This window comes from Perna viridis, chromosome 2 (assembly GCF_037379345.1).
Source record: "Perna viridis isolate PV_CMFRI_1.1 ecotype Kerala chromosome 2, ASM3737934v1, whole genome shotgun sequence".
Classification (NCBI taxonomy): Eukaryota; Metazoa; Mollusca; class Bivalvia; order Mytilida; family Mytilidae; genus Perna; species Perna viridis.
Genome location: NC_142446.1, coordinates 32,462,389 through 32,475,492, shown reverse-complemented (window position 1 = coordinate 32,475,492; position 13,104 = coordinate 32,462,389). Strand labels below are relative to the sequence as shown.

Below are 13,104 nucleotides of genomic sequence, written 5' to 3'. Positions count from 1 at the left end.
AACGACCATTATAACTTACACAACATCGATTAACAGACTTATAAATATATCTTTCTACTCATGATGCCAAATCAACTACGAATCTGTACCCAAACATTTCTTAGTGTATTGTCAAATTAAAAAGTGATTGAGGTGTGAACTGGCAAACTTGAAAACAGAAAAAACAACAAAAAAATCTTAATGACATTTCTGTTTGTAAGCAGGAAAAAGTCCATCAACGATACATTGAGGTCACAAAAAAAGGAGTGCGATCCACAATTAACGTTCATAATTTCATATGACTGCAAACTTGAAAAGAAAATAAAACAATTTTAATGAAGAAAATAATGACAAAAGCCAAATATACAAAACTGATTTTTAGGGCTTACTTTGAAAAAGCATTACAACTGAACATTCAGTATAATAAAATAAATAACATATAGCTTAGAGAGTGATAGTTTGTTACTCCTTGAAAAAAACATTGCCACCCTCGGCTACGCCTCGGATTGTCAACGATTTTCTCGGGATAAAAAATGCTTTATCACACTCTTAGCTACATGTCATTTATATTATATTGTCTACGCAGGGAAAAAGTACTAGATATGCGAGCAACGTTTATTCGCAGCACCTTAACGCGACGAATTTCTATTAGACTTTATAGCTTTTGTAAAAACGAAGCACTAATTAAAATCTGATTTGATTTTTTTACTTATAAGTTTCTATATTTTATTCAGGAAATAACACATGGCACGCAATTTTATTTCTCGATACAGTTTTTTCGAACGCCCCCAAGTTATCAGTATTTGGCCAATCGAGAAACAGAAATGCAATCAGGTTTCCATGAAAGAGCGTCTTTGGGGTTAAAGGGTAAAAAGCGAAACTATACCGATTGCGTCGACAACAGTTTTCTTTTGAACTACTATTTTTCTCGAAGTGAAAATAATTTGTTAATTGTATAACACGAAATTTATTTATCATATTCGTAAACTTGTTTTGTTTGATAAATATGTTTTTAATTTATAATTCGACTTTTGTGGATACTTTTTATGCGTTTTACTGTTCGTTTAAAAAATGGAAAAAATAACAGTGAAATTAATATATATACGTTTTCAATTAATCCTAATACAACTCACCACTGGGGCATTTGAACCAATGTTCTTTTGACAGCTCCATGGCACGAACAATCTCTTCCCTTTCTTTGTCTGTTATTCCTAATCCATCTTTTTTTATCAAATGTTTCATACTTTTTAGAAATTGTTTAATACATGTCTTTTCTGTTTCTGAAAGTCGTCTGTCCTTAGTTAGCCAATCCTTTGTCATATCATATGTTGCAGCTTTGTGTTTGACAAACTTAAACGTCGTACGTTCTATATACTTTTCCAGCTCACAATACTGCAACAGAAATGTCAACCTATCGATTTCTTCCATAATATCGGCTATTTCCTGGTCGGTGAAATAGTTCCGTTCCTGGACGATGAAGTACCTTAGATTTGAAACTGCCTGGTTAGTCATTTGAAACATTCTGCATGGCGTAATTTCTAAATGTCTGTGTTTTAGTTGTCTTTTGAGATCTTGTAGCTTCTGCAGAAACAGTAACTGATTCTTCACTGTTTCATAGGATTGGACTGAAGACAAACCATTCTGTCTCTTTCTTGAATATATTTCAGAAATTGCCTTCTGATCTTCTGTTCCAAATCTCTGGATATCTCTCTCGATCGAAAGCCGTATTGCAGTTATATTTTGCCTACCGCCTTGGATTTGTTTTTTTACCTTCTCAATATCTCTCAAAGTACTCTTTATCATATTGCCATACCTTAAGTTTCTTCTGATTGGAGTTTTACAGAGCGGACATTCTTTAAGCTTGATTGAAACTTTTCTTTCATCACTTTCAACTGGTTGATCCATCCATTGATCTAGTCCACCAACTTCAAAGAAATGTTTACAGTCTTCCAATTGGACAAATCGGGCATCATCATCATCTTCTGTTCCGAAAAGTATCTCTTTAACCTTTTCCTTGTCGCAGACACGGCAGACGCGAGGACACATTTCCCCGCATAAACCAATGCAGTCGTGCCCACATGGAAGCTGTTTCAGGCAGGGATTATTACAACGAGGTCGTTCACAAGGTTCATAGCAAAGCTTATTACAGACAAAGTGCTTACAGCGCCATTCACATTGTTCAATGCATAAGATGCATATTTCTCCACAGTATTTTTGACAGACGCTGTGAATACATCTATTTTGGCAAATTCTTGAACAGGGAGGGCAGTTTGAACAGTTGTCTGAACATTCGTGCTCACAAACAAGCGTTCTTTTGCATTTTTGTCTACACGGTCTGTGCAGTTTACCACTGAAACACTCACCACATGTTCCAGTGCAGGGATGTCCACAATCTAAAAATGCATCACAAGATTTAGAGCATATTGCTGTAAAGGTTTCAAAACATCTAACTTTAATGAAATGACCACACGGGGCAGTTTTCTTGACATCAAACTGGCACTGTATTGTGTGTGGTTCACTACACTTGCTCTGACAAGGATGACCACATGACAGTATACGTCTACATTGAGCCATGCATTTCCATGTCGATGGATCCTGGGAACATGGTACATCCTGTTCATGATAACAGCCCGGAATAACTTTTGGAATTTTAATCATACATTGTTCACATTTCTTTCCACAAGTGCGAGTGCATTTATGGCCTTTAATTCCACAAACCTGCCTTTCGCAGGGTTTCATACATGTATATTCCTTATGTTTTTGTCATATACATGGCAAGCTTTAGTACAGGCATGGCCACAATTCAACAGGGCCTCGCAAGGTTTCATACATCCTCCTTCTGGCGCTTTTCGAAAGTCCGCTGCAGAACTCGCACCAATTCCCTCGTCCATTGGGTGGTTTTGACATTTAAGTAAGAGATTTGGACCGATCATATTTTTGTCCTCTGCTAAAGACACAATTTTTTTCCATAAATCACTTTTTCTGTCTTTCGCTCTTTCTAACATGCGGAAATTTCCGATAATAAATAGTCCCAATTTTGCTCTAGAAAACGCAACACATATACGATTCTCAATGCTGACAAAACCAGAAATTCTGTTTGTATTACTTCTTACTAATGAGAGTAAGACTATGTCATTTTCCTCGCCCTGATAATTGTCAACAACTGTGAGCCGTAACCCGTCAAAATATTTTTTTGGCATGCGGTTTTTTAATTCGCGCAACTGAGCCGAGTACAGTGTTAAAACAGTGATCTGGTGGCATTTGTATCCTTGGAGTAATAGATATTTACATAAAGCTACAATAAACTCCGCCTCGTGAGTATTCGAATGGCTGACGATGTCTTCATCTGAAGTTTCCTGTTCACTGTGGTCTATTAAAAACACATTGGTAGAAACACCCTTTATAGACGGGTACTTCTTTACAGAATTATGGTCTTGTAGCTTTGGGTAGATAATTTTCATGATTGTTGAAATCTCTGGTCTCATTCTATGTTGCAAAGCTAAGCAACGGAAGTCCATCTTGTTGTTAATTAATCTTTCAAAGAGTGACAAGTCAAGGTTGTAGTTCTTAGCTAGCTTGTACACCGTTGGACTTGGTTTCAGCTGTTGATGGTCACCGATCAATATCAGATGCTCACAATATTTACTAAGTGTAGTTAAAACGTGTGCCTCTAAAACTTCAGCAGCCTCTTCGACAATGACTATTTTAGGTCCTATCTCTTTTAAAACTGACTGGTACCGTGCCGCACAAGTTGTGGTCATTCCAATGACAGTTGAACGTTTCATGATTTCTTTGTCTTCATGTAATTGAATTTCGTTTACTAAGTCACATGCATCTTGAAATACCTTTTCTGCGTCGCGAATCTGTTCTTGGAGCGTCTGACAGTAAAGAAAAATCCAAAATCTGTAAAGTCGCCATCTATCTTTCTGTTTTAATGTCCAAATGTTCTGAATTCTGTACACATCTCGCATTGACATTCTATCAGAAGACGCTAGTTCGTAACGTATTGTTTTTTTCAACCTTTTTCTTTGTTTTGCATCCATTTGCCATTCACCAGAGGTGTATGAACGTTTTGATCCAATACTAGAGACATCTAATGCTACCCTGTCATTTGATAAGCCCAAAGCTGCAAACAACTTTGAAATTTCGAGAACTGCTGCATTTTTGTCAATTTCTTCGTTCCTTTCGTCATATATATCTGGAATTCTGTTTAACATTTCTCGGTCTACTTCATCTTCTGCATCGATGTATTCATCATCATTATAATCATCATCATCATCTTCTTCGGGATCATAGTTCGTCGTGGGTAAATGAAGCGTTTGTTTACCACAAGTCAAGTTTCCATACCCTAGCCACTCTAAAATTGCACACATTTCAAATCCACGACTTGGATAAATTCCATGAGCCTTCATCTCATTAATAAGTAAATTGCAGCCACGTGTCAGTTGAAACCTAAGTTGCGTTCCGATGAAGGGTTGTAGTGTATCCTCATGCAGTACATCTCTTTTGGCTTTTTCTATTTTATCTGCTATTGCATTAATCTGTATTTTTAGTGTATTCCTTTTAACCCTAGCTTTCACTCTCTCACGATGCAGCGCTGTTGGTGCTCTCCGGTTCCTGCGCAATTCTAATCTCTTTGTATTGATGTTATGCCTTTTCATCACGTCACTTGAACTTCGACTTCCTAGTCTCAGTATACCTCCTTTGTAGAACTCATCAATTCCTTCTAAGAACTGATCAAGGGCATGATTGGTGTAGCAAACAACAAGAAGGAGTTTATTTTCATCTACATTAGGAGACCAAATATCCTTGTTGTGTAAGAGCGCCTTGACTATCTTCTTACCAATGTATGTCTTACCCGTTCCTGGGGGGCCTTGTATAATTGCAAACTCTTTAGAGAGTGCCATTTGGACAGCACTATACTGAGATTCGTTCAGATGAAGTGCATCTGCGGAAGGCCACTGGTCATAATTCATAACAGGAACATTTCGCGCTTGAGCTGATTCTGGTGAGAAGTTATATCCATTCCAACGTGATCTTATGTTTTCTTTTGTCTTCTCTACTAATACAACGTCATCATCAACTAAAGGTCTGAGATCAAACATAGCATGCGGATTTCGACGTATGTAAGCCGGTTCATCCACGTTGGCTTTAGAGTGTACTATATATTTTTCGAAAGGAAGATCTCCATTCAGCAATGTCTTCAAACCAGACAAAACGTGACGATATGCCTCAAAGAATGCACTAGACTCCGCCATTTTGAAAATAGCATTTTCTGGAAGACACGCCATCGTATTTGAGTCATCTTCGAATTTTATGTCTACTAAACCCTTTCGCAAATTTTTAAAGTCCCTGTTCCCGACAGTTGCGAAATATAATGTGTCAAAATCGTCATTAGATAGACAGACAAGTGATCCAAAAAGCAATCTTTTGCTAGATTCCCAATGAATGCGCTTGAATCCTGGGCAAGAAAAAGAAATTCTGCGACACAAGCCACTGCTATTGCAGACCGAACTTATGACTTGGACATCCGTGTATACTCGTATGTCTTTTGGCATTTTACTTTTTTTATCGCCATTGTTTGTTCCTTTTAACAACGCAATGTACTGTTGAATTCCATCTCTAAGTGGGCCTATGAAATCCTCCCGTAGCAGTCGAAACTGTACATCTAAGTAATGATTAAGGTCCTGGTAACCTCCACAACGTTTGTTCATACGGAGGAAAGGGTTCATATTAACCAAAATATCATGCTCCTCTGGGAACACTGGAATCTCATGGAAATTTTCTGGTGGTTCTTGATCCTCCTCATCAGGTCTAAATGTACGCTTATGGGAATGATCTTTTTCATATGACATTTCTTGCATTTCTTCTTCGTTCGATAGTTCCAAACGTTTAAAAGCCGCAACAATCTCCGCGGATTGTAAAGTGCTGCATGCTGATACACGAGACACAACTTTTTCCAGAACTGTTGTTATACCAATAACTTCAAACATAGTATTCGGCATTTTTGATTTCATTTCTTTGATTAAATTTATTATGCTGATTAATGATGCTTCATATTTGTCTAATTCAGAAACTGGCAGCTTTGTAATTTTTAGAATTAATTGTAGTATAGTCATTTTAAAAAATGTTGAGGCTTGGAGTATAATAAGAATTTGTTGCACATGCTGTTTTAAGATACTATAACAACAGGCTTTTGATAAGCATTTCAATAAAAGCTCTACCATTTCATCACTGTGGTCGTCACATTGAAGTACTTCCTTCAATAGTTGTTGTTCGCTTACAAACTTCAGCACTAAGTCGCTTGCTTCCCCATTTTGGTACTCAGTCAACCTCGTAAATCCAAAGACCTTTCTCCAATGTTTAGTCCTAAAATAAGAAGAGGCATAATGATTATCATGATTTTCCTTTAAAGTGCTAAAAAAGACATATCGAAACTCGTGGACCGTTATGATGCATCCATCAGCACCATGAAAACTGATTTATTCAACGGGTCATAGTTTACCTTTCCTCGTTTGTCTACCCCGGACTTGACTTTTTATGAGCAACTCGGCGGGTGTTTCTAGAAAAGCAGAGGACGCTTACCCTACCGGTGCACCTGGTCCATGCTCCCAGTTTTTAGTGGAGTCCGAGTTGCTCATTTACTTTTGTTACTTTGTATGTATGATATTAGTTACTTTGTGTTCTTTGTTGTGTATGTCTGTTTTCCATGTCTGGTCTTTGTCCCTGGATTACATTCTTTTGATTACCGCTATAACCTTGGTTCCCTTGATTACTCTTAAACACGTTGAAATATGATAAAAAAAAGTATACGCAAACTCGCGTTTAAAATATGGCACCATGGTGAATAGAAACCAGTCATGAACAATTTTTGACAGATAGTATTTCTAAATAATATTACTGTGTATACAAAATATATTTAAGAAGCCGCTCTTACAAACCTACTCTGTCAACTTAATCTTTGTTCTCTGTGTAAATTACCTCTCATCATTTCGTACAGAACCACCCCTTCCTCTATACCCTCTACCTCCTCTGGTTGATTTACCTCTTCCTCTAGGCACGTAACTGTCATCCTCTTCTTCATTGCTTTGATCACTATATATATATATATATATATATATATATATATATATATATATATATATATATATATGATGCATGCAGTTAGGTCAATTACACATTACATATACATAGTACTTTCTCCATCTACTCATTACCATGAAGGTATCCGCAATGAAAGAATCTTTACATAGTTTTCTAGTCATTCAATTAAAGACGCTAAAGGATCGCGTCAGTCAAGTGTCTCGATTGGTACAGCTACACATGGCATAATTAAATGGTCTAATTCGTACAAAATGACACTGGAAGTTTAACATTTAAAACATTTTACCTTAAGTGAGTTTTCAAAAACTTAATAATTTTATCCAGCAGCTTCAGTGAAAAGAAAAATCAATGAGAATTTAAATTGGTAGTAGGGCAATAGTCAAAATTATTGCGTGAACAGGTTATGGTAAATTTAAGTTTAATCGAATCGGACCGTCAATTCAGTAATGCAACAAGCCAAATCTTACTTCACCGATTAAAGTTAAAGCTACAATCCTCTACGTTCCATGATGTCAGATGGCCAAAAATGAACCCCTTTACGATAGCAAATATTTACCAAATCCCCCCATGTAATCAAAAAGTCAAAAGGTTCCGATTTTTCAGACAACGGCATTTCTGACGACAAAGAAGGCGAGCTTTTTTTACTTATCTGTAAATGCCAGTCTCTGTGGTAACACGGAAGAAAAACCTTAAAAACATAAGCTTCCGTATTTATCTAATTAGTCATGTAATGTTTCTTTTTAAGAGTCAGTCTCTGTAAGAATTAGCTAGTGGATGAAACATGGTAGGAAAAAAACAATTTCGATAATTTGACTATTTGAACTAACGAAATAGGTCAGATTCCACAAATGAGTAGAAATGCACTTCGAATGAACCCTTTAAAGTCAAATAACTGCTTGTTCTTACTCGTTCTTAAATTTTGATAAACATTTTTCTTAGAAAAACAATGACGCAGGGATCAAATGGTGGTCATTTTAGATATATAAACATTTCTTGGATGAAAATGTGTCGTCATATCCGTGGGTTTTTGACATTTTTCTCATTTCGATTGATCAAGTTCAAGATCAAATCCAAATTTTCAACAAATAATTTATGAATGAAACATGTTTTGACTGATTTCTCGTTGCCTTAATCTAACTTCGGATGTTTTATTTTTCACTATTTCCAAGTTGTCTGCTGATACCTGGTTAGAAATGAACGATTTCGCCCTAATATCAATGCTGGTCATTAATGTGTCTCCTGTTACTATTTAACTTTTTATGTTATTTTTGAAGGATTATCATCGTTCTGTTACCCTGGATTTCTTTACTTTTCGGTGCCTTTCAGAGCTTTCTTGAAGCTGTTGACACTTAATGAAGACCTTCCGGTGATCTCTGTAAGCATTTACTATGTTTATAGGTATTCTACGATGGTGTATTTGTTGTGTTTCACCATATTTGTTCCTTTTTCTATGATTCTTACAACGACTTGAACTTAATACCTCTGACCATTTCTAAACATCCCTCTTCCTCCTCTTCTTCCTCTATAAGTGTGTTTTCTTCCCTTAGGTGTTCCATTGTCATCAACTTCAATACCACGTTGGTTTCTGTTGTTGTTAAATAAATGATAACAAAGTGTCAAAGGCAAATAAAGCTTTGAGCACTGTTTGACTTTGAAATGTACCAATTATTTGCGTATTCCTGAACGCTAACCTTGCATATTGATACGTCTCAAATGAGTCTGCTATTCTTCGTCCAAATAAAGAAATATATCAGACAAATCTAATGGGTAGCATGACATTAAAAAATTTTCCTGTGCTCTCTACAATCTATACACCTAAGCTGGTACGATAAGAGAAGTTTTATATATAAAAACAAGTTCGTGTAAATCGACTGAATATATTGAGCCCTCGTCCTCTTCAAAATCTTAGGAAATGAGGAAAGTTATGATAAGTTTTACTGTCGTTGAAATCTGATTTACAATGTTCATAGTGATAAAAATTGAACATACTCATTCCATATCAGTTAAACCTGCATGTTGTTTAAATAAAATCTCTACATTTACCTGCTCTCGTGATTTCCTCTTTCTCTACCACGTCGTCTATCCCTTTCTCTGGTTGGTCCTTTATCTCTTCCACTGAAATTTACGATAGCTGTAAATATTTCGCCCTAAATAATCCTTATCTACTGCTACTGAACACTCAAAATGAAAAAAAGGTTAACGGAATATTGAGGGGATTCGTGGTCAAAACAAAAGTAAGTCAATCTGTAATTTTGAGGAACAGGGGGGTAATTTTGAGAGCCAATAAAAATCAAGCCGGCTGCTTCATCACTGGGGGTAAACTGATGGCGGATGCAAATACAGACAAGATCGATTACTTTATTCTACAGTTTAGATGGCTTATTTAACCTCATATTAGGTACATCAGTATTCATCATTGGAACAAATTTGAAACGTACATCATCCTTAAAAAATCCCTTTCTTGGCTGCATTTATTGATAGCCAAAGATGACAGTAACCGGTAACTTGACAACAGACAAAATTAAGTTGTCGGTAACTAGATTGTTTTCTTTGTTTCTTTGGGTTAAAGACAAAAGGCGTGCATGTTCAAGTAAATATTAATACTTCATTCTAATAGGTACTTATCTCGCTGTACATGTTCAGATCGTATCTGTATTATCTTTAAGTAATCTCTTTACTGGTACTTATGCTCGAATTGCTGAACCTCTAAACAAATTATGCGTACATGTACTTAAAAACGTCGCAGAGTGCAAGGAACCAAAAATGCCGAATACGACATTCTGAACCCAGTACAACACTGTACATAGTGCTTTAGTAAGGATCTCGATATTTATACATTTGTATTTTGCAGGACTTTAACGTGTGTGAGTATATCGTTTCGTAAACATTGCCTTTTAACGGGACTAGTATCCCCGTAGCAGCCTGCTGAACCCTGTACATTAAGGAACCATTGTGGACATTTGATTCATGTTGGATACAATAATTTATGGCGGATAGACTAAGCACTTTTGACACACAATCCTGCAAGTCGTTGAGGAGGAGTTGCAATCATGTTTTGCTGAGAAAAAAAAAACGTATAAGCTCAACAACCGTCATTTCTACAAATTGTGTCCAAACATGTGTCTCCATGTTGTTATATTGTATCCCACAAAGGTTCATAATAAGGCTACAAGCTGCTTATTAGAAATTACTTTGGACAGACGCAGACAAACAGGGTGTAATGAGAATGAGTTTATAGTAATATTTTGATTATAAAACCAAACCATGCAGGCGCGGATTCAAAGAGGTGAAACGGACATACGCCCCCTAAAATTGGATTGGTTTTGCATGAAACACTGATTTTCACAAACTCTACCCGCAAAATTTTCTTGCGTCGCTTCGCTCGGCAGGCACTTAATTCTTTTTATGTCCCCAACCTGAAATCCTGGATCCGCCCCTGAAACCAATTTGCACAATCTGCGTTTATAATGTTTTTCTTGTGTGCTATGTGCACTTTTCCGAAAATGGGCTATGTTTGGTTGTGCGAACTGCTTTTAGACTTCTTTTTGCTTCCGAAATTTGGTTCTTATATCGAAATTTGCAATATTTATATGATTAGTATGTTTGTTCCAGAAATCACACTTTTACAATGATCAGCATACAAGTGAGTAATTCGATAGGCAAGACGGAAACAGGGAACTAAGAGGAAACAAGAGCTATAAATTCCCTCATTGTTTGTTATAAGCATAATTACCTTGTTTACTTTGAGAGAACACTTTGCTAGGAGTACTCTGTGTTCTAGAATGAATCCCTTTGTTGATATGATAGGATGCATTTGTAAAAATCATGGTTGTTGACTTTACATATGTACATACTCTCAATGTTGACTATGAAAAGGGATCACTTATTCTATTTTTATGGAGATGAGATTGTAAAGATAACTGGAGATCATCTAAACACATAATGTAATGTAACTTTTCGTATGATTTTTAAAATACTCGAATTAAAATTGACAGCTAAAAATCTCAAAGTTAAACATGCTGAAAATATACGAAAAATAAATTTAATTTCTCTGTAATAGGAAGTTCACAACTTCAATTTATTAATACTCATTGTAGTAAGTTAATATATAAAAATAATATTGGTTTAATAGTTTTTGAGTAACAGATTTAACAAAATATGTACCCCTACGCGAGGCAGACAGACGGACAAATTGACGGAGTGGAGCGTTTTAATATACCTGTTTTCTTGTTGATTAACGAAGTTAAATCAAAGCACTCATGTACTAAATCAATTTATATATATTGTTTGAATTTTTATGCAACGAGTAATTGTCAATTTGCAAAATTATGGATGATATAAAAGGAAAGAACGTAGATCGATAGATAAAGTTACAGATACGGAGTTTTCTGAAAATTGCATTATTCAACTTGCATATTTACCTTTAAACAGTGACGTAAAGTCTCTTACCAACTGCGAATTTAATTTGAATTGTACTTTGTGGTCGTTTATCAATGAAAAGATATTTGGCACACAGTATAAAGTTATATTGTATACAATTATTGATTTCTAAAGTGAGTAATTGTTGGTTATTTGACAATAATAATGATTACTTTAGGAATGATTATAATATTTTTCTTACCAGTACATACCTTCTAATGAAAAATACTAATGCATTGAAGGTTTTAAATAAAAACATTCCAAATATATTGTTCTTTAAATGAAAATTTATGCAAATATGTACTATACTTTTGTTTAATCTATACCAAAAAATGTATAATCACCTCTCTGTGTTCATGACAAGTCTTATTGTGTTGGTACGTTAACAAAACTGAAAACCAAAAAAAAAAAGATAAAATAAAACGTCTAAGATATAAACATAACAAACAAAACCAAGCAACTAGCAAACTCAATGTATGAATGTATCATTTCAAACCATAGGCTTATTCACAGTAAACATCTATATTTAGTATCATAGTCATCTAAGTATTTAATAAAGACGTAAAGGTTTAAACATTTGGAATTTCTCCAGTTTTTTTGAATATCTTAATATGGTAACATGGATGCACCTATTACAAGATACATAAGATGTAGCAAAAACGGGCGTTTAAGGTCCAGGCTTAGAATTAAAAAAAAAAGAAAAAGGTGTACTTCTTTCCGTTAACCAATAAACTGGGTTGCTTTTGATCTTATCTTTTTTCATGTGTGTGTGTGTGTGTGTGTGTGTGTTATAAATTGACAGTATTTGACATTAAACACAATGGGCTGTCAGAAAAATAAATACATTGACAGAAAATTTTAAACGTATTGTGCACAGATCAGGTGGTGTCGCCCTTTTTTTTCAGAAGAAGTCTCTATACTTAAAAAACTGACTTTAAACTGTAATACATTTCCTGTATTATGTCGATTTACTTAAATTAATTAATAAAAAAAATATTTTCGCCGCTTCAGTAGTAGAGACACCATAAATAACCCCCCTTCCTAAGTTCTAGGTATAGTCATGACATAACATTTTCTCCTTTCTCATGATTTTGAAATGAAAGTACAGCCATTACGAGTGAAGAAAAAAATCATTTTTAATATATTTTTAATTGCAAGCGTAACATTTTGGGTAAATATATCCCTCTTTTTCAAAAATAGAAATATGATTTCTTTCTGTTGTCGTTCATTACAAATGAATAGGAAAAATAAAACATTAAAAATCTATTAAAATAATGAGATGGTAGAAAAAAACAATCTGATGTAAATGAAGAGAAATAATGCTACAAACTTTCTTACTGTATGTATAATTTAAATGTGGTCAATGAGTAGCCTTTATGTCATCTTCATATTCCTTTCTTCAGTTTTCGTCGTGCTATCAACAGTCTCTAGACCAATAAATTATATATGGTTGGAATAAATCATGTGATCATTGCACGAAGGGACTTTCCAGAAAACTGAAACCAAAACTAAAATGAAAGTTAGACGAAAATGAAACGACTTTGAAAATGCAGATCGAACTGCAAGTCACTCACATTTGTGAGATATGTTGAAGAACTACAG

At 35.1% G+C, this 13,104-nt stretch overlaps 1 pseudogene across 1 annotated transcript in view; it reads right to left on the bottom strand.

Moving 5' to 3' along the window:
- The window catches only part of LOC148624677 (NFX1-type zinc finger-containing protein 1-like), a 19,830-nt pseudogene extending 6,726 nt beyond the window's left edge, over nt 1-13,104 (bottom strand). The window contains exons 1-6 of the transcript XR_015919734.1: nt 12,841-13,104; nt 11,847-11,893; nt 9,127-9,198; nt 8,564-8,668; nt 6,961-7,074; nt 1,113-6,348 (exon numbers count right to left, since the gene is read on the bottom strand). The product of XR_015919734.1 is annotated as an NFX1-type zinc finger-containing protein 1-like (transcript). The remainder of the gene's footprint in view (nt 1-1,112; nt 6,349-6,960; nt 7,075-8,563; nt 8,669-9,126; nt 9,199-11,846; nt 11,894-12,840) is intronic.